Genomic DNA, 22,241 nt, shown 5'->3' on the forward strand with positions numbered 1-22,241 from the left:
GAACATGGTGGACCCCATCTAGATGGGTAATTAAACTGAAGTGTATCAATATTTATTCACTTACATAAGACACACTTATTGTCTGTCCACCATGTGCAAGGGTGTATACATACAAGAGTAAATGGAACCCAGAACCTGACCTCAGAGAGCAATAGATAATTAAAAGTTGTTAGTTTGTAATCATCAGAAATATATTTGACGCAAGTTCCATTTCCCCCACCTCCTCAGAAAAACTCCTACCCTCCTCCCCAAAAAACCTTCAAATCCATCTTCCAAAAATACAATACTGACTATTTTTCTAATTGCTGTACAAGATTCAGCCCAATAATCCCTTCTCTGCAATATCTCTTTTTACAGTTTCTCCCCACCCACAGGCAGTAGTATGCTAGTAAATGTTTCACAACTCATTCTCTAAAGGAAGAAAAGCCTGAACTTATAGTGTTTGCCAATTTCTGTAGTATAAATACTTTTACCATGGCTGACTGTAAGCCAACAACATGATATCGCTGAACACAGAGCTGGAAAGACATGTGCACAGTCAACTCCTACAAGCTGGTGCAAATTGGCATCAACACACCGTGTGGCCCCATGTCAAATCATCTGTCCTTTCAGCTGACTTTGCCATATGTGGCACTGCTCAATCTACTGCGCTCCTTTCCTTCTATGTCCACCCCACTCACCCACCCACCCCAGTAAACCGTAAGTTCCTGGATAGCAGTAGCTTTACTGACACTGTGCTGTTGCATCTCCAGCCCGTGGCATGCTGGTGAGCCAACAGGGCTTCAGTGAAAGCTGTTGAGTGAATGAAGTCCCAGACACTTGCCCCAGGAAGTCCTCTTTGGCATTCCTAACCTCTGTAAAGACAATCGGATTGTAAAGTTCATGATGTTTGTCACCAACTTCCCAAACTCCTTTTTCACATCTTGGTGTCCTTTATCCCTCCTCTCCCTTCCCATCATGACATATAACCAGGGGAGGTTCAAGCAGCAGTCATCTATACCTCAGAATGGATTCAATATCACTTCTGGAAGTTGTGCCAGGCCGTAGCTCTACCTGGGCAATGAATCATGGTCCTTAACTAAGGTCATTTCAGCAACAGGAAAACATTGAGTTGTCAGCGCAGCCTTGTTGTAGAAATACCACCATAGAAAATGATATTTCAAGTCAGGCGTGGTGGTACACACCTGTAATCCCAGAGACTCAGGAGGCTTAGGCAGCAGGATTGCAAGTTTGAGATCAGCCTTAGCAACTTAGCAAGATTCTCAGCAACTTAATGAGACCCTGGCTCAAAATTAAAAGGGCTGGGGATGTACCTCAGAGGTAGAGTACCCCTGAATTCAACCCCTGGAATTGAAAAAAAAAAAAAAAAAAGTCATTTTAATGTTTGCAAATTCTCTCAAGCTTTGAAAAACTTATGATATTTTGAAATTCATGGTATTCTAACCTAAATTAATACAAAGTGATCATTCACTAAATATGGCTGTCTATCCTAAAACCCACACATCCAGGAAGTCATTCATTCAGCTTTTTTGTTTGTTTTTCCAGTACTGGAGATTGAACTCAGGGCCTCACACCATGCTAGGCACATATACTTCCACCAGGTTACATCCCTAGCCCCAACTTACTTTTCTAAAGGCTTTGTGTCTACCAACCATGTAGGGATCTTAACTCAAAACTCTTAACTGTCCCACCCTAAAAACAACTTTCCTCAAGCATGTTTCATTTCACATAAGAGCTGTATCCCTGACAAATGATATAAAAATCAAATTAAATAAGTGCTAACAGAGATAGTTTTAAAGGAACACTGGTAATAATAATAAAGATTAACATTCCAACTTCTTACTCTATGCCAGGCACTAAGGAGACTGTTCTATATGCATTCACTCCTTTCCAACCTTCTGTAGAGCAAAGAAATTGATGATATAAACAATTATGACTTAAATTTTTCTAGAACTTTGAGATCTTTTGTTTTATTTTGGACTTTCCTGGTACAGGTATACTGATAGCATGCAAGAGTTTGTATATTGATGTAGGATACACTTCACATTCCACTCTGCATTAACAAAATCCAGGCCAAGTCTAGGAAGCATTAATTTAAGGCATGACATGAAATAATATCCACATGAATGGATTATCTCATATTCAATCACATTTGTTTCAGTATTTATTTAATTAAAAACACAACTATATTTATAATGGCAGTTGGTGCCTTCCAAGATCCATAGTCTTATTTCCTTCTGGAAGCACTCACCGAAGAGGAACTTTAAGTACTCCTCTTCATAGCCAAATATATCCTATTTTCATTAAAGGTGCCTGAGCACATAGACATTCACCATGGCATTATTGATAATTGCACCTGATTAACCACAAGCTCCAATAGGAGGAGGATTGAATGCTTTTTATTAATTAACATAGTCAAGTCAAGGAAAACAGCCTACATGAGGGATAGCTTGTATAAAAATAATTGACTCATTAATCTTAACCATATGAACATGCTCACATTAGCAAGGTCAGTTGCTAGAAAGGATTCATACCAGAATAGCACACTCATGCAAGTATGATTTTGTAGTTATTTCATTTGGACTAGAGTGGAATTCCTTAGGATGTGAAGGTTTTCAGAAGGACATACTCACAGGAAAGACGAAAGTTTCTTAATGGCAACCTTTGCTTTGCTTTTTCAAGCTGTCAGGGCACTTGGGGGGAAAGCCCCCATTCTAATTTTTATTCTAGCATGTAGGCATCATTTGCACCCTGAAAGCTGTCCTAAGTTTCCTCGTGCTGCAGTGCTGTTGACATGGCCATCAAGTGCACCTCCACAGCAGCAGAGGTGTGCAGGCTGGGGCTGTGAGCCAGACAGACGTTGCATCCTGGGGACTATAACCAGTTGGGAAGGAGTTGGGGTAGGGGAGCACTTAAAGCTGGGAAGCAGCCGTTTAAAATAATAACTCAAGGAAGTACTCCTTCACGCAGCAGGTGGCCAACATGTGGAACTTGTTACTCCCCAAGAGTGGGACAAGCCAAGAAACGCAAATGGATTCAAGAAGGGTTTGAAAAAGTCATGGATGCCCACGACTGCTGAAGAGAGGCCCCGGCTGTTCGCTTGCATTCCTGACTTTTGATGTCAGCAGAGGTAGCTCCAAGCCCCATCATGAAACATCTCTGGTTCTGAACAGTTAAAATGAAATATTTGGTGGGGTGAACCGTTAGATTGACCCAACATGCCATACTTTATGTTCTAGTATTCTTAAAGTTAACCTTCAGAGGAGCCTGCAGACAAAGGTATCAGAATCCAGCTTCTTAATATCTGTGTAGTTGCAGAAAAGTCTCTAAACCTCCATGAATGCATCTGTGAAATGACCTGGATTATATCTTTCCTCCCTACATCATGGTGTGAGACCAAGCTTTCCAAACTATAAAATGCTGTGCACGTGTGAGTACAGAGTTTTTAATAATCCAAATAATTCTGAATGTCTTGTGAGAAAATCCTAGGAGAGCTTTATCCTTAAAAAAAAAAAAAATGGTTCTGAAAGGTTTGGATGACTCTTGACGATATTAATTCCTAAAGGATTCGCTTCTCCCCTCCACATCTACTCACCATGGCAACTGCCCCAAATCTGCACTCTCTGTCCCCACCATGCTCCAGATTGCCTTTCCCTAGTCCTGCTCCAAACTCCCTTTTTGAGCTTCATTTGGGAAAATGGTTTCGTTTCTGTTCACTTCATCCATTACTAATTGGCAAAACAAAGTCAAGGATCTAAATGAATTAACAGAAGGATGTCGTACCTGGGAATACTTAGATATTAATATTTTTGTTGCCACACAATTATTTCTAACCCTATGATACAGTGACATATTATAAATTCATGCTATTTCATGTGAGGGAGGTGTCATACTAGAGCAGGTGTAGAATAGACACATCCCAAATCAACAAATACTCTCTCAAATCCCTGCTGTTCAATAGACATCATGGTAGTGGCACAGCCATGGGAAATCCATGTTACCTTATAGAGGCTATAATATGCAGAAATCAAAGCTGGTGCTTACCCACCTCACTGTCGAGTTTGTAACCCACCATGACTTACTTGTCCATCAACTCCATGATCTTCCTCTAACCACATTATACTGAGTATTCTAATTCAGTGATCAAAAGAAAATGATTCAGCGTTTGAGCCTCAGTACCATCCTAAAAGTAGTGTGACCTTGAGCAAGTCACTTACTCTCTCTGGCAATCCATTCCTTATCTATGAAATGGAGATTAAACACATGCCTGCCTCCTGTTGGGATTATTTGACATAATGTCACTTAAAGATGCATAAAGTTCTTGAGTCCTGGGCTGGGCACAGAGCAAGTACACAATAAATGACAAATGTGACTCACTTGCCCCTCTGAGGTTGCAGAGAGATCTACAGGGTGCCACAAACACTGGGGGTGAACTTGGTGGCATGAAAACACCAGCTGCTGTAACTCGCACAATGTCATCCCCAGTGACGTGGGAGATGAGTACCCAGGGAACAACCAAATAGTTGCCTCATTTTCCCAGCGTTCCACCTCAGCTGGCTGTTCAAGATACTGGAAAACTGCATTTGCTCCAGAGGAGACCATAGTGCCTGGATCTTCCTCTGGAGTCACGGTGGCAGGTGGCGTTTGTCTTGTCTTCCACAAACTGTTGTTCTCTTCAAGGATCATTGCTTGTCTAAGCCATGTATTAATTTCTTAATATTCTGGCATGGTCTCCTTCTGATTATTACAGGCTCCCATGTAAGCAGATCACTCTGGGCCTATTAAATACTGTATTTGCTTAACAGCCAAATAGTCACTGTGTAAACATGCTGTGAAAAGGGATATTTTCAATGAGCTGTGTTAGAGGTCAGTGCAGAGAGAGTCATCATTGCACAAGGAGCACATGGTTCTCCCACTTCTATACCTCACTTGCGAGAAGGGATGAAAGATGTCACAACAGATCCTTTTACCCAAACCACACAACCCTTAGGCCTTCCAGAAAACAAGTCTCTACCTTCATTATCTGAATAACTAGGAATTATCACTTACTTTTCTCCAAAAGAGAACAACAATTATTTCCAGTGTAGCTAGTATGTTAAAATATTTCATGAAACCAGGCAGCCACATTTTTATTTCAGGAGCAATCAGACAGCATGTGAGGAAACAGAAAGGGTGAGTGGGGATTAATTTTTATCTCACAGCCATTTATATTGATTTTTCTCAAGTTTGTACAAAAGAAAAGATTTCCCAGCTGAGAGAAGATCAAAAGTAGCACATTTAACAGGATCTTGAGGATCCAGAAGGCCATCTTGTTTAAATACCTTTCAGAATCTACAGTGTGATTCTTAAACTCTGTGTTTATAAGAGGGCAAAAAGATTATTGAGGGAGGTGGCATGTAAGGGAGGCTGTCTCCTGAAAGAGAGACCTGCAAAACATTTCAACGGTGTAGGATTGCTACTGCCCATCATAAAACTGTTGTTTCTCTTCACCTTGCTATAAACTTCACAATCACCAAGAAAGAAGTGAGAGACCTATGCACTAGGTAGCAGCTTAAACATGGCACCATGGAGGAGTCCCACAGGCTAAGTTCACGGAAAGCAGTTCCATCCTGAGAGTGAATTAATAAGGAAAACAGAGAGGGCTGCCAAGATGACAAGAGTTAAAATTATTTTGTTATCTTTTAAAATTTATTTTTAATTTGACAAATAATTATAGACATCAATGGGATGCCATGTGATGTTTCAATTTTGTATACGTCATAGAAATTAGACCAAACTAATTCACATATCTATCACCATACCAACTTATCATTTTTGGTAGTGATATTTAAAAATCTACTCTTTTAGCAATTTTGAAATGGATAAAACACCTTAACACCTGCTTCTAGAACATTAGAAAACCCTATGACCCCTAAATCAAGAAATAGTGTCAATATCAAAGGACAAGAGGGGAATTAGAGACTAAAACCTATGAAGTATAAGTCGCTAAACCTGCCCAAACATTCCAAGAATCCATGCTGTTTATAAGCTACCATATCACGTATGTGGAGGCAGAAGAATACAACAGTGAAGAAGGCACTAGAACTTTCCCCAAAGGAACTCAAATGGAGGGAAGGCAATAACTAGGGAGGGAGAAATTGAGACCCGTATAGCAGATTTGTTGATAAATTTGTTAACAAAAGTATAAAAAAAGTTTTGGTGTACTAGTAGAAAACTTCAGAGGGGTGGAAATTGAAATTGGGTTTTGGAGGAAATATTGGGGAAAAAGAAAAATGGCAGAGATGATTTTGTAGTCTCTATATTGATAATTGGAGTAATAGTAATGCCATTGACTAGGAAAAGTAACATAGCTGTCTTATTGAGTGGCTTAAAAACAACAGAAATATATTTCTCAAACTTCTGGAGGCTGGAAAATCCTACATAAAGGTGTTAGATTTGGTGTCTGGTGACAACTGAAATCAAGTGCCATCATTATATGGGAATGTCTTCTCCTTGTAACCTCCCATGCTAGAAAGGGTGAGGGATTTCTCTGGGGCCTCTTTTATAAAGGCATTAAGCCCCTTTGTAAGATTCTACCCTGGTGACTTATCACTTCCCCAAAGTCCTCCCTCCAAATATCCTCACACTGGGGATTAGATTTCAGCATATGAATTTGGGAGAGACAACATTCAGACCACTGTAACAGGAGCAAGTTTGAGAGAAAAATAAGTTCGCTCTGGGATGAATATGAAGTCTCTCGCTTCATCCATACTATGGTATCCAAAGAATGTTTGGAAATCCAGGTCTAACCATAAGAAACCTGATTTGTACTCTTTCTCAGATGCTTTGTGATCATAAATACCAGTGATATATCAAGGAGAACTGTTGTCTAGGTCCACAGAGTTCAGGTCACTTGGAGATTTTTGCTTCCTATAGCCCCCAGTCTTGTATAGTCATAGCTGTTATTATCCTCTGAAGTTGTGATTTAATTTGACAGCATTTCATGTAAAAAACAATGTCTATATTTTCAAGTTTGTCAGGAAAAACTGTTGAGATAATTTTTGCTTGCACTGGCTTCTCTAAAAGGTCTGGGAAAGCACTGAAGAGGTGGTCCTCCTTCCCTCCCCAAAGCATCCATGGCTCAGATTGTATGTTCTAAGTTCTAGGAGGTCAGGGAACTTTCACCACGGTTTTAGGAGAAGGGGCTTCTGTGAGGCTTCTTAGTAACCTCTTCCACAAAGAGATACCCAACCCATAGGCATAGGCTCAAGTTTTAACAGCAGTAATGAGAATGGAAAACAATGAAGGGTCCCTTCCAGGGACTGAGGACCTTCCAGGATATATAACAACCCCTGCAGTGCTTCTGTGAATCCAATGCCAGGTAGGAGGATCTCTACAGAGTCTCAGCAGGTGAGGACACATGAGAAACATGAGCATAGTTTGTAAATTAGAAAATGTTATTCAAGCAGGAGACATGATCACTTCTCAAATGTCCAATGCCATCTCCTCATTGAAAAGTACTATCTCATACCTTCATATAAGATGGGTGAGAGTTAATGCAGAAGCCCCTCAGGTTTTGTGTCTTTTGAGAGGAATTTTCTAGCAGGAATGAGCAGATGGAAGTGTGAGTGGGCAAGCGTGTGTGTGTGTGTGTGTGTGTGTACGCACGCGCACAGGCGTCCTTATGGGGAATGTATAAAGGAGAGTTGGTAACTCCACTTGATGGAGAGCATTGTATGGTTACTGGTGAAGCAACTCATGGAGGAGCCTACAGGTAGAAAACTAGACAAGACATGCTTGTGTTCAAGATCAAGTCAATGTGCAGTCATTACTTTTATTTCACAAGGATGCAGCACGTACAGATAGACCCTAATGTTAACAATTACTATATAAAATATGTATGTTTGTAGGTGTGCATATAATTATATTTGTATATGCATATATCCACATACATATACATGCACATACATGCATTCATCAAATTCAAGTCAATAATTAGTCAAAGACCCTCTTTATCAGCCTCCCTCTGAAAGCATGGCCAGCAGAGAAAGAAGGACTTCGGAAATGGAAATATGTCCTATAAAACACCCAAAGGCAAAATGAAGAATATGAAACATATATCAGGAAGTATAGAATACAACTATTTCTCTCTCTCTCTCTCTCTCTCTCTCTCTCACACACACACACACACACACACACACACACACATACACACACACATTCCTGGCCCTCTCCCACTTCTAATCAAATGGCAAATGGATTCAGGACAAGAACTTCGGGACTCTGATCAGAAAACCTAAAACACAATGGAAAAAATAGGTCGCCCCACTGCTTCCAGCATTCCCTGAAGAGCTCCTTGCCTTCCAACAGTAAGGATGTCTGCTTCTATTTCTGACTCTTCCTTTAGGAGGCCCCTCAGGGCTCGGCTGCTCCGATCCAAGAGTACACAACCCAGAGTTCTCTGGCAACTTGCTCCAGTTTCTATATTAGACTCAGCATTTGTGTATTGATATTCATTCTTCCAAAGCCACTTTCCATCATTAAAAGGCCTGATACTGGCAGTCAGAAAAAAAAAAAAAAATTGCTACCTTGATACCTCCTCTTGGCAAAGTCCACCCAGTCAGTATTTGTACTAAAAATACGTATATTTGATAGAAGTGATTATAAAATTTATGAACTTTAAAATGAGTTTTATGTCCCCAGAAGGAAAAAAACAGTGATCCTCCTTTTCACACAAGCCTTGTATTGAGTTTAAGAAGGCTTTCTCAAGGTTCAAGGGCTTCCCATAAAGCCAAAGAGTTGTTCCTGTCCATCTAAAGGAGAATGGATATTCTACTTTAAGGACAAAACGAAATAGCCCCCTTGACTGAGGAGGGGTCATTTACCTTTGTAAATGCAGGAAAAAACTTCTTGCATATGCTAATCTGTAGTTAAGGCTTTATTCAGGTCTAACCTGATACCAATCACCTGGCCCATCCATCAGAAGGAAGTTGGGACAGCGAATGGCTAAACTTAGCTCAGAGTTGCTAGACTAGACAGGCATAGGAGGAGAATGACCAAAAAAGAATTGACTGGACAGAAGGCCTGCCTGGGGGACAGGGATCTGGGCAGGAGGGAAGGCATAGCCCTGTGGAAGGACTTCAAGAGCCCACCTTCCAGCAAACTGCCTAGGGAATTCTCACATAGGAGTCAGGGAAGTTCTCAGGAGACCTTGTAGCTGATTTAAAGTTTCAACATCCACTGAACAAATATTGATGGAGAAAGGACTCGGGATCACAGAGAGCTGAAAGGATGGAATCAATCAATCAATCTTCTTTCCTTCCCTTCCCTTTCTTTTCTTTCCTTCATTTTGGTATTTTTCTATTAATGCTTTCATATCCTTGGTCCCATTGACTTCCAAGGGAAAATATCATTGGCATATAAAATAAAGCCTTTCAAATGAGGATTAAAAGTAAAGGAGATGTGGAATAGAGAGTGAGTGTGGGGAGGAGAGATCACCACGACAGAAAAACTGGGTTGAGTATATTTACAGCAACTAACTTATAATCTAGCTTTGAACTACTCTAAGACATAATGAATTGCAAAACCCTCATTAAATAATGGAAAATAAAGCAGAACCTGCATCAAGGGAAGCAAAAATGTAATGTTGAGAAAAAAAAGTTAAGATTGAAACTAACAGACATCCCATTTAATGTTCACAATAAGCTTATCTTATGGTTATTATTAGGCCCATTTTGCAGATAAAGAAAAGGGCTCTGAGAGGTGGACATTAAGCAACCCCAGGGGCAGTTTATTCAATGACAACTTGACACATGCCACAAAAGTCTTCTTCAATTAACCAAAAGCCTGCAAGAGCAAAGTAACCAGCAGTACCAACAGGTAGCTGAAAGCACGAGTAAGGAGAACCTCTTCACTTGGGCAAGGAAGTGTCCCACTGGCATCAAGAGACAATCTGGGCTCCAACATGGACACAATAACCAGTTGTCACACCCAACCAGAAAGCAGTGCATTACTGTTTCTCCTATTGCTTAATCTTACATCCAGAAATAGGATCTCTGAGACCAGAGCAGAAAGCAAAGTCCATAAACTCTCTGGGATCTTGTCCCAAATCTTGCCTTTCAGAGGATGAAGGGCAGCGGTCAAGCTACAATCTGTCGGATTATGTGCCAGGCCCTCTGGGACTTCCCAACAATAATGAAACAATAGCTGGCAGCCTGGCTTTTTTGCTGTCATAGGTCTATTTCATAGGAGACTTCTTTTGATCCTCATGGCAATTATGGAAGACAGATAATATGATGGTTTTCATTACCATCTTGTGGATCAGAAGATCAAGACCATGCGAGACTAATATTTTGCCCAAGATATGCCATAATTATGACAAAACCTGCATCTCCTGGTGATGGAGCCTATATTTTTTGCCCTGCACCCCACCTTAACTTCTAGAAAGAAACACCCTCTGGGAGGATGAAGGACAGCACTATATATTGTGCAGAAAATCCAATTTAAATTGATTACATGTCTGAAGAACTATATGCCTGTCTGATAATAATTTGCCTTCTTCCTTCCATATTCTCTGAGCAATAATTTACAGACTTTAGAAAACTGACTTACACAACTGAGCCACTAAAAATCCTGCCATTAATTTTATATTTGTGCATACTTCCTGCATTTCCACTATTGTTTGGTTCTGATTTTCTACATCCTGTTCCAAAACTTGGACTTACTCAAAAACAGGCAAATCTACCCAGCTCCCTACTCACAACTACCCTCAGAGACCTGAGAAATCATTGCTCCATTTCAGTTAGGAAATCCCAGGGAGCCTGGCACATAGTCTGACAGATTAAAGTTTATCAGTTCCCCCTATCCCAGCTCCTCCAAAAGGCAAAATTTAGGACAGGATCCCAGAGAGTTTACAGACTTTGCTTCCTGCTCTAGCCTTATAGATTCTGCTCCCAGATATAAGATTAAGTAATGGCAGAAATTCCAGAGTTCTGAAAATATACTGTCAGCTGGGATGACAGAAAACAGATGCTTAAAGCTCAGTTTCTTATGGTGTCTGGAGGAGTTAAAGACTTTAACAAGGAATGAAAGTGGGGAGTAAGAATAGGAGAAATAGACATAAAAACCATGAACTAGCCCCCCTTGAAATCTTAGTTTAGAAGCAACAGTAAGAGAATCATGGTGATACCATATACCTTTGTCTTTATTCAAAAGAAGTAAAATTATAAAGTCTAAGAAAAAAATGCATACAGAATATTATTTTTCATCAGCACCAGGCAGACTACACTATTGCCCTAATAACTGGTTTGGAATTGAGGAAACCTAAATTTTTACCCTGTTATTACTGTTCTAAATAGATATGAGGGAATCTGGGTTCATATGCTAAAGTCTTCTAATAGAATAATAGAATAAGTGTAATATTTGCTTTCAAAAACATAAATTTACCTAGACTTTTCATACCTGAGAGTATTGTCACAGTAACAATGACAGTGACAATTCAAGTATCATAAAATCCTGCTTTCACCTGCTACTAAAAGGTCATAGTACCCACCCCACCATGAAACTCTTCCCTATTCATCCCCATGGACGGTTTTGCAAGTGCTCACAAACCAGTCAACTCCATCCAGCTCCACTACCATCACCCTCGAGCTCTGAAGTGCCAAACTATGGTCTAGGATGAAGAGGGAACAATGACACTCACTCCTCTGCTCTGTAAGACCCTTTCAGAGGAGCCAGAAAGCAATCTGGCTTCCACCCTTCTGCTTTTCAGAGTTTTGAATGGAAGAGTTCTGTCACATCTTATCCACATTCTTTTAACTCCATAGAACCAGAAACAAATTCCTAAGATTGGGCCAGAAAGGGATAGATTTGAATAGCAACCTTCAGACTGTACCTAGAATGTGCTTTCCTTCTGGTGAGTAAGGCCCGGTTACAATCAAACCCTCACCCCTTTCCCAAGGGGTTCCTAACTACCTTGTAAAATCACACTTCTAGCAAACTAACTTTGGACTTACTAGATATTCATTCATTCAACAAATACTGAGAGCCTGCTAGGCACCAAAAATATCAAATCTCCACTTTCCAAGACACTGGTTCTCTTTAGACAACATGCCAGTCCTGGGTATCTTCATTCCTTCTAGAACGTAAGCACCTGCCAGCAGTCACTGGTAACCACAGGGATGTGTCTCCAACAATATGACCATCTTAATACCTGTAATAGTAATCATTCCACACTCGAATGTCTCTTTTCTAAAGAAGTTTCCAGGAGCCTGTAGATAGAGCTATACTTCTATAGGCAGCTGGGAAATAAAATAATCCTGCCAAGAGAAGCCTTCTTCATATCACTATAGAAAATGGGCATTATCATTACAGAGTAGACGTCAGGTTTATATATATGTAAAATAGTAAAAAAGTGACAAGAGTAGATTCTCACAAAAATTTACCCAGTGACATGAAAGAGAAAACAATGAAATTTTATCTCCCCAAAAAATAAATAAATGTACTTTGTCTCCTGTGTACCTTACTTGGTAGGGAGTAACTTAGAGGGTGTGTATTTAAAGCTCTAAGGATCGGAAGAACCAGGACTTTCAATATAATAGCAAAGGATCAGGTTTCTTATCCTGGCACCGTGGTACACACCAGTAATCCCTGAGATTTGGTAGTCTGAGGCAGGAGGATTCCACGTTTGAGTCCAGCTTTAGCAATTTATCAAGACCCTGTCTCAAAATAAGAAATAAAAAGGGCTGGGGAGGTAACTCCATGGGAGAATACCCCTGGGTTCAATTCCTAGTACTGCAGAAAGAAAGGAAAAAATAAGTCAGGTTCCTTATCAAGTCTGTATGTTTTCAAGGAGTGTGTTAGCTTCACACTACTGTAACAAGTTCCTGAGATAATCCACTTAATCAATTTATAAAAATAAAATATTAATTTTGGTTCTGTTTTAGCTTTCAACCCATGATGGACTGACCCTTTGCTTTGGGCTCTGTAGTGAGGCAGCATATTCTGGCAGGAGTACATGGTGGAGGAAGACTGGCCACCTTATGACCAGGAAGCAAAAGAGTGAAGAAGGGGTCAGGGTTCCCCTATTGCCTTAGGGTCCACCTTAATGACCTAAGACCTCCCTCGGTCCTTCCTCTCAATGCTTCCCCTACCTCCCAATGGTGCCATTCTGAAGACCTACCCTTTAACACATGAACCTTTGAGGGATGCACAAGAGTCAAATTATATATATTAAGAAGAGAAGGGAGGAGAGATGCTTGCCTCTCCTCTCAAAGGAAACTTTATCATTTTACCCTTACAAGACTTGAGGGCCCAGACTGTAAAAAGGCTCCACATTACCAAGTTGGAAATCACTGGATTTATACGGACAATAGTGTGGTTCTGTGCAGGATGTTTTACATGGATTTGTAGACATGCTCACAGACTTTAAGTGTCTAAAGAAGAGGACGTTTGTATTCAATGCTCATACCTACAGCATTCTTCACCATCAGCAGACAAAAAGCAAGCCTAAATGGGAAATGATATCTAGAAAAGGAAATAGGGGAGAAGGGAACTTAACCAAGCCAAAAAGGAATGTCAATGAAAAAATGACTTAGAATAATGCCAAATACTAACTTTGCTGAATTCGTCAGTTTATCAAGAATCACAATTATATTCAGGCATGTGTATATATGTACACTCATGTATTCAGGCACATATCACATGCATATATCTCAAATAAATATTTATACTCTTTTACTTAACATTTTATGGTAGCATAATTTATTGAGATAGTGGTTAATGTGGTTTTAAAATGTTTTTCCGTTATTCAATAATCAGAAGGAATTAGAATTACTTGTTATCTGCTCTCACTATTTTCCTATGGCCACTTTTTTCCCCAACTTTAGTACATTTATAGGACCCTTGGAATCTGCTTAAAGATAAGTTTTTCAAATTTTTGTGTAACCTGAGGGGACCTTTATATCCAAAGGTGCTTGAATCAGTCTGAAAGTTCTCAGTACAATCATAGACATGGTGGGAGAATGACAGTTGCATCATTCCAAACAAGAGCTCAGATGTCACTGTTTGAGAGAGGAGCTGAGTTTCCCCTGATGCACCCTGAATAGTACTGGGGCCAGAAGCAGGGTCAAGTTCACAATGTCTGCAAAAACACTTCAGTGAAGGGTATTTGGCTTTGATTTTTGTTTTAGGGTGTCACCAGAAATAAGTTCTGTGGGTTTTCACCCTCAGTTGGACTCTTTTGTTGTAATTTAGCTTAACAAAAAGTCCACCCTGGGCTCCACCAGACTGAATAGGCACCGCAGCCCAGACACCCCACAAATTAGGCCAACTTAGTTCCCTTTGACTTGTTTTCTTTGTTTGCAAAAGACCAACCCTCCAGCTCCAGTTGCAAGGATTATCAGCTAAAGCCCAGCTGGACTGACTGGGGAGCTTAGCTCTGCTGGGTCCCCTTCTCAGATAACATGGGGCTGAGTAAGAAGAGTCTCAGGGTGACTTTGCCCAACCCCTATATGGAAGGGGAAGCCTGAAGGAGAGTTTCTGTATCAAGAACATTTGTTGAAACCTTTTTATAAAACAAAATTTTCAGGCATTAAATTTTTATTGATGAATTCTACTATCTAGTAAAGCATTCCCTTTACTTTCTGTTCATACAGTTTTGTTCTAGAAATCAGAGAAGGGTTTGCAGCAGGCAAACCACACCAGGGTTGTTTTAGACATTAATTTTTGCCTACTGAGGCATACTGTATGTAGGAGCTTGAAATAGAAGACAAATTCGCTAATGATAAAATTGTGCAAACTCAAAACTCATCCCTAAAAATAAAATAACTTTCTAAACAAATCATCTAAATGGGCCAGTGATCATTTTAATTTTTCTAACATTAATATTCTGTTCAAAAAGGACTTGATTATCTGTGATTATAGCTGGGTATTGGAATTATGGGAGCAATTTTGTATACTTTTCTATATTTTAATCAAAATGAAACAATGTATGCATTTTTGGAGGAGTTTTCATTTTGAATTTGGGGGTGCATTTTAATTATAATTTTTAGTGTGACCAAAACTCACTGCCTTAAGCTTTCTTTCAGCCTGAGAGTGGTCTCAAAAGTCACCTAAGCCAGGCAGATTTTCGACACTACCAGTTGTGGCGCAGAGTAACTTTATTGCCTTGTCCAGCTGTAATTTAGGAGAGACCTCAAATCTGTTGAATCAGACACCCAGGGGCAACTCAGAAAGGAAGAGTTTCCTCGAGTTTATTGCACTCTCTGAAAAGAGGGCAGAATGACTAAGCGTAGCCAGGATACACCAAGGGCGACACTTTTATATAGGGATCGGCAATTTAATTTGTCTTTGCATTTTATGAATTGCAGGCAGAGATGTATTTGCAAGGAAATACACGGGCATTTTTTAAAGCGATTAATTAAGCATGCAATTTATATGAAAACAATTTACTGCAGGACATTATCAGGGCACCCAAAATGCACATGCAATTTCCTTGCCTTCTAATTTGTGGACATAATTTATTTTGATTGTGCAATTAGGAAAGGAGACCTTTATTAATTTTTGTGCAAGTCTAAAGAACCAAGACCAATTTAGCAGTGAAAGAGTCTGCCTTAATGTAAAACAGGAAGGCGTGGCTTTGGACTCTTGCCTAGCGGATAAGTTCTCTGAATCCAAAGTCATGGAATTATATCTATTTCTGCTCCTGACTTTCTTCAACAGGTTACTTACACACTCTCTGCTTCATTTATTTTTCCTTATTAAAAGGAGCTGGAAAACACCTTCCTTCTGAATTGGCATGTCATGGCAGACTGGAGGGTCTGTCCTGGCTCAGTTTGTCCCTCAGTCATGGCAGGCTGCCTCATGACTGGTCTCACTGTTCTGCTTCATCCCTCCTGAGGCCTTCTCTTCAAGATAAATCAATTTCATTGCCTGCAGCAGGGTCACCAAAATGCCCTTGCCTGCTGACTCTCATACCCCAGGCTCACAGTTGCCAAGAATGAAAAAGGCAGACAATGGCCTGAAATAGATTTTTTGTTTTATCGGAAGCAAACCACCAGTGTGGAAATGGAGACTGTAACGTCATTAGCCCATTCCTATTACCAACCAAAATAACCCATCCAAATCGTCAAAATTTCACTAGCTATTTTCAAACCATGAAACCCCGAAAGGGGTTGTGTTTTTTGTTGTTGTTGGTTTTTTTGTGGGTTTTTTTGTTTTGTTTTGTTTTTAGGGAGAACTATCAAATCATCGACAGAAAAGTTTTCTGGAGGCCTGCCAACAACATGAAGAAAGAGCTCATTGGTTGCTGGTCCTCAACCCTTCCTTTCATTTCTCTGCTGAACACAGAGAAAGAGAAATTGATGAAGGAAATCACCATGTGTTGATCATGCTAGAGCCCCTTCCTGTGTTATGTAACACTGGGGCCATAGTAGCTTCATAATTAGAAATGTTTATTCCCATTGTACAGAAAAGAAACTGAGCCTCAGAAAGGTTAGCTGGAATCCGGTTCCAACTGACTACAGTTTATGATCTTTACTCTAGACCACTCAAGCTGTGGGCTCCTCTAGAAATGCAGAGAGATTAGGTCATAGGATTCTTTCCCACTTGGAGCCTTCCTTTGGTCAGCTGAACTTTAAAAAGATACTTGAGCCACTTTTTTAATCCAAAAAAAAATCAAACTATGTGTGTTGTACATGCAGAAGATCACCATTCTCACTGTTCAGTGATTGTTAGCTTGTGGCCTTGGTGATGGGCAAACCAGGACTTTTAATAGCACTTGATTGTTTCCATAGCACATACTCAATAGTTATTTATATATGTAACTCATACTTTACCAGTTTGAGCTTATACCAAACTGGTTACAAGGTTACATTTTCTTTCATATGCAAATTAAAATGTCAGCAAATCCCCCAGTTATACATATTGGCAAAAATAAGCATGCCACCTTTGCTTGAAGAAGCTCCTTCTTAAATATTTTATATATTTTTTTTATTTGTTGAAACTCCCTTTTTGCTATAATCAAAACTCCCAAGTATACTTTCTCAGTCAACAGATTCTACATGGGTTTTCTTGCTTTCAGATGTAAGGTGGTTTGGGGCTGGGTTGTAGCTCAGTGGTAAAGCACTTGCCTAGCATGTGTGAGGCACTGGGTTCAATCCTCAGCACCACATAAAAATAAAATAAAGGTACTGTATCCATAAAAAAAAAAATTAAGATCACCCAAGTAAACGAAAGAAATACCTCATTCTGTGCTGAAGTTGACACTATAACCAAATCAGGAAAATGCCACTGGAAACTCAAAGTTTTGTTCATTAGAATACGTCCTAGAAAAATCTGGTAATCAGAAGGAACGCCTGTTTCCTGCCACTGTTGCCATTGCTGCTGGAGGGTACTATGTAACGACCCAAATCAAGGAGTTTCACAAAGTTCATACATGCAATGCCTTGAATTTCACTGCCAGGTTCAACCATGGATGTCCCCACCCAAACCCAACCTTACTTCCATTTGCTGCATTCTTGGCTCTTTCAATTCACCAATTTTCTCCCCAATGTAGACCACATTCTAAATCAGAGTTCCCATCTTCAGCCAGCGATTATACCTCGAAGCAACTTATGCTCCAACAAAAATTGCCCTGTGCTGTTTTGGGTTAACTCATTCACACTCCTTCCTCCTGTAGGGTGATCTCCTCTCAGAACTTCTGCTGCCCTTCCCTGTACTCAGACTTTACCCAGCTATCAGAACTTCTAAAGGCTCCTTAGACACCTTGCAAATTTGTGGGAAAACACAAAAGTGAAGTGGAGTTTTTGCCAGATATCAAAATACCTTGAAGGAGTCACTGGGTGGTCTTTACCAGAACAATGTGAATCTGCACAAATGTGAATAAAGTTTCTACTTTAGAGAAAGAAAATTGCTTGTAAGTTTAAAATGGCAGTTGACCCTAGTTCTTAAAGGGTCAGTAAATAGAACCAAGTTCCTGTCTGCCTGGGTACTCTATAAATAATTCTGTTGTCTAGGGCGATTTGGAACACATATTCATGAGAATGAGAAATTGTGTCCCCGCTTCTCTTGAGGTGATGTGGTATAATACAGATGATTTTTCTGATAACAGTAATGATACCAGATGATTCATTGACTGCCTACTGTTATACTGTACTAACTGATGAGTTTGTTATCTTATTTAATCATCACAATAACCTTACAAGGTGGATATTTCCATCATTTTCACATCACAGATGAGAAAACTTGAACTCAAGGAGTTTAAGTGGCAAACTAATAAATGGCAGAGCTTGTTCTGAACTCACTGCCTCAAAAGTGCTTTCTTTTTTTGGGGGGTGGGGGGGTGGGGATCGAACCCAGGGCCTTGTGCTTACAAGGCAAGCACTCTACCAACTGAGCTATCTCCCCAGCCCCAAAAGTGCTTTCTTTTTGACAGGTTTTAAGTCAGAAAGAACCAATTCGGATAGAGTCTTTATTGTAGCCTTAGATCTGGCAATTTGTGGCTAGAAGACTTTTGGTAAAATACATTTTCTTTGATTGTCAACTTCCTTTATGTAAATGTAATTAATAATGACCACCTTCCAGGATTTTGTGAGAAAAACATGCAATGATGTGAACAGACCTGTATAAATCACAAAATGTGCAAAACATGAGTTATATTTTCAATTTGTCTCTTGGTAACCAGGACAGCCACATGGCAAAAATAGATCCTGGAAATCTTGACAATTTGGGGTCATCATTTTGATTATAAGGATTGCCTTCATGCCTTGACAGCTTGATGAGACAGGACAAAGATGCTTCTAACACACCTAATACATAGTGCTGTCCCTGTGGCTACCAAAATCTTTTGATAATTCCCTGCATTGTAAATCCCACCTTCTCAACAAAGAATCAAATAAGCAAAGAAAAACCCTATTTCCTTGGGGCTGGGGTTGTGGCTCAGTTGTAAAGTGCTTCCTGGAATGTGTGAGACACTGGGTTTGATTCTCAGCACCGCATATAAATAAATAAAATAAAGGTCCACTGACAACTTAAAAAAATATTTAAAAAAAAACTTTCCTAGGGCTGGGGATATAGTTGGTAGAGTGCTTGCCTGGTAAGCAAAAGGCCCAGAGTTCAATCTCCAGCACTGCCAAAAAAAACACAGAAAAAAAACCTTTCCTTACCACCTTCTCTTTAGAGAACAGACTTGTGATTTAAGTGCTACCCCTCAGATACACCCAAATGATTCTGAAGAGATACAGAAGAGTGGAAGATGGTATGTCTACTTTGCTTATGCTAGAGTTTTTGGTGGTACTGGAAACTTCTTGATCATAGCAGAAACAGTGTGGTTTAGGGACAAAGAAATAACAAAAATTCCCTGATGACAGCAGGCAGTCCTGACTTGGGTTGGTGGTGACCTTAACCCCCTCTCCAGGTCAGTTCAGCAGTATGGTTCTGAAATGCAAGCTTAGCCAAGAAGCTATTCTTTCAGATTTCCAGGAAACTTCTGTGCTTTCTAATATTCTTAAGTAAATTCATCTCTGCTTAAACTTGCAAAAGAAGACTGTGTAGTTGCAACAAAGAACCAAAGAAGCAGTTTTCAATTACAGCCTCTCATCTGTTTTAGACAACTTTTTCATTGCTGCAACCAAAAGATCTGACCAGAACAATTTTAGAGGAGGAAAATTTATTTGGGGTTAAGAGTTTTCAGAGGTCTCAGTTCATAGATGGCCAGCTCCATTGCTTTGGGCCAGAGGTGAGGCAGACCTCACAGCAGAAAGGTATAGGCAAGGAAAGTAGCTCAGGATCTGGAACCAGGAAGCAGAAAGTGACTTCCCTCACCATAGACAAAATATGTACCCCAAAGGCACACCTACAATGACCCACCTCCTCAGCCATACCTACCTGCTTATAGTTACCGCCTGGTTAATTCCTATCAGAAGATGAATGCAAAAATTAGGTTAAGGCTCTCATAACCCAATCCTTTCACATCTAAGTTTTCTTGCATTGTCTCACAGTTGAGCTTTTGGGGGATACCTCATATCTAAACCACAACATCCTCTACCAAGTACACAAGGAAAGAGTGATTATTTAGAGAAGACCAACATGTGACCCTCATATAGAATGGTCCAAAGGAGTTCTCTGGCAGGTGGTAAGTTGTCAATAATGACAATGAAGATGACAGAAGCTGCCTACTAAGTGTCAGCCAATGCACAGATCAGTGACCAGGCTAATTGTATTACATGCTTTCTCTAATATATGATCATTCATAAGTAGTATTAATATGATTCCTCGTTAGAAATGTGGGAGTTTAGAAAGGTCACATAAGAACAGTCAGTTGGTGCTGAAACCAATCTTCCTAAAAAGTCCCTCCATTTCCAAACCTCACCATTTCCCCCCGTAACACTCTGGAATGCAGTGTGGACTTGGACTCAAAAAATTTCTTGGTGCCTGAGAACCATCTTTTCTACCAAGGAAAAGACAGAAATCACCTACTTTAAAGGATTTATCTGCTGTTTTCTAATGACCCTAAACGCAAGCTCTAGATATATTTTGGCATCCATGTAAGATAGTTTTCATGAGCAGGTTTATTTAATCTGAAAGAATAAAGATTGATTTTCCTATTACTTGTTCTAGTGGTTTTATGTATTTAAATTGCAAACTATTCTAACAGGCAATTCTACGTAATGAAAGATAAGTGGCATCTATTTAAGGACCAAAGCATTCAGATTTCAAAGAATTACTGTTGTTGTTGTTGTTAAACAATATCGTATTTGAGGTTTTCTTTATTTTTTTTTTAATTTTGAGGAAAATGGCACAGTGAAAATTTAAAAGGTTTTTTGTTATCGTCATTGTTTTTTGCTTGTTTAACCATCCACGTGCCAGGCAAAAATGAAAACCTATGCCTCTTACATGACAATGGACTCACTACATAGGAGACCCTGAAGGAGGTCCAGGAAGGCCACTAGCTCTCTCCCAGCAGCCATGGCTCTGTGATGTGTGTGACTCTACAACCCAGGTGTCCCCACTTTTAGTGCCCTCAAGATGCGAGAAGAAAACAACATAAGAAAACTTTGCCCAGGTCAAATACAATATCTTGGGGAAATAAGACCAACCATTCCACAAGCACAATCATTTTGACAGGAATCCTCAAAATAGGTCAGTCATTTCTTACAATCTCAGAATCTGGGAAACCGAGAACAATAGCATAGAGAGGGACATAAAGTGTGATACATTAACATGTGGCATTTCCTGAATTCTGAGGTGTTCTCAATTATCAGATGCTCTGTCATATTATTAACAGCTTCTCCAAGAAAAAGATTGGAATCATTATTTCAAATGAACATTGTGCTTTTAAGATATACCCCACATTCTCTAAGATAAAATTATTAAAGTTTCTTTTACTCAAGAAAATATGACAATTATTACTATATTCATCCCTCAATTTGGGGATTTATTTATTTGAAATCCTTAAAGGGAATTTTAGTTATTCTGGAGAGGTTTTATTAACACTATGAAGATTTATGGTTGGAACAAAAAGTAGGTCCAGATTAATTACTCGGAAACATCTACCCAGATTAAAATGGTCCTTATTGAGAAAAGCTGAAACATTGATAGTGTCATTGTTTATTCTTTACTTTTAATTAAGACTCTTTGAGTTACAAAGTAACCAATTCTAGCATTAAAATAAAAGGAGGATTTTACTATAAGAATATACAGAGGTGTCTCCTTAAACCCAAAAGCAAAAACATAACCAATCTTAATAAGACAAACATTAGCAACTGGAAAATTGGAAAATCTTAAGAAATCCCGTTTCCTTGTCTTGTCCCTTTTCTGCATAACTTCTTTATTCTTGTCTTTGAACACAGGTTTTACTCTTTCTCATCCATGTGGTAGGGTTTGGCTAGCATTTCAGGGTTTTGTTCTCTAAGTTCAAATTTCCACATTACTAGGAAACTAACTGGGATTAGTTAGTCCTTATTTTGGTCAGCCTTTTGTTGCCGTGAGCAAAAGACCTGACAAGAACAACAAAGGAGAAAATGTTTATTTTACTCATGGTTTCAAAGGTTCAGTCTACAGTTGGCCAAATCCATAGCTCTGGGCCTGAGGTGAGGCAGAACATCATGGTGGAAAGGCATGACAGAAGAAAGCAGCTCAGGACATGGTGACAAAGAAGAAAAGAGAGGGGTTGGCGAGATAGCTCAGTCGGTAGAGTGCTTGCCTTGTAAGCACAAGGCCCTGGGTTCGATCCCCAGCACCCAAAAAAAAGAAGAAAAGAGAGC

The sequence above is a fragment of the Sciurus carolinensis genome, chromosome 14, assembly GCF_902686445.1.
Source record: "Sciurus carolinensis chromosome 14, mSciCar1.2, whole genome shotgun sequence".
NCBI lineage: Eukaryota > Metazoa > Chordata > Mammalia > Rodentia > Sciuridae > Sciurus > Sciurus carolinensis.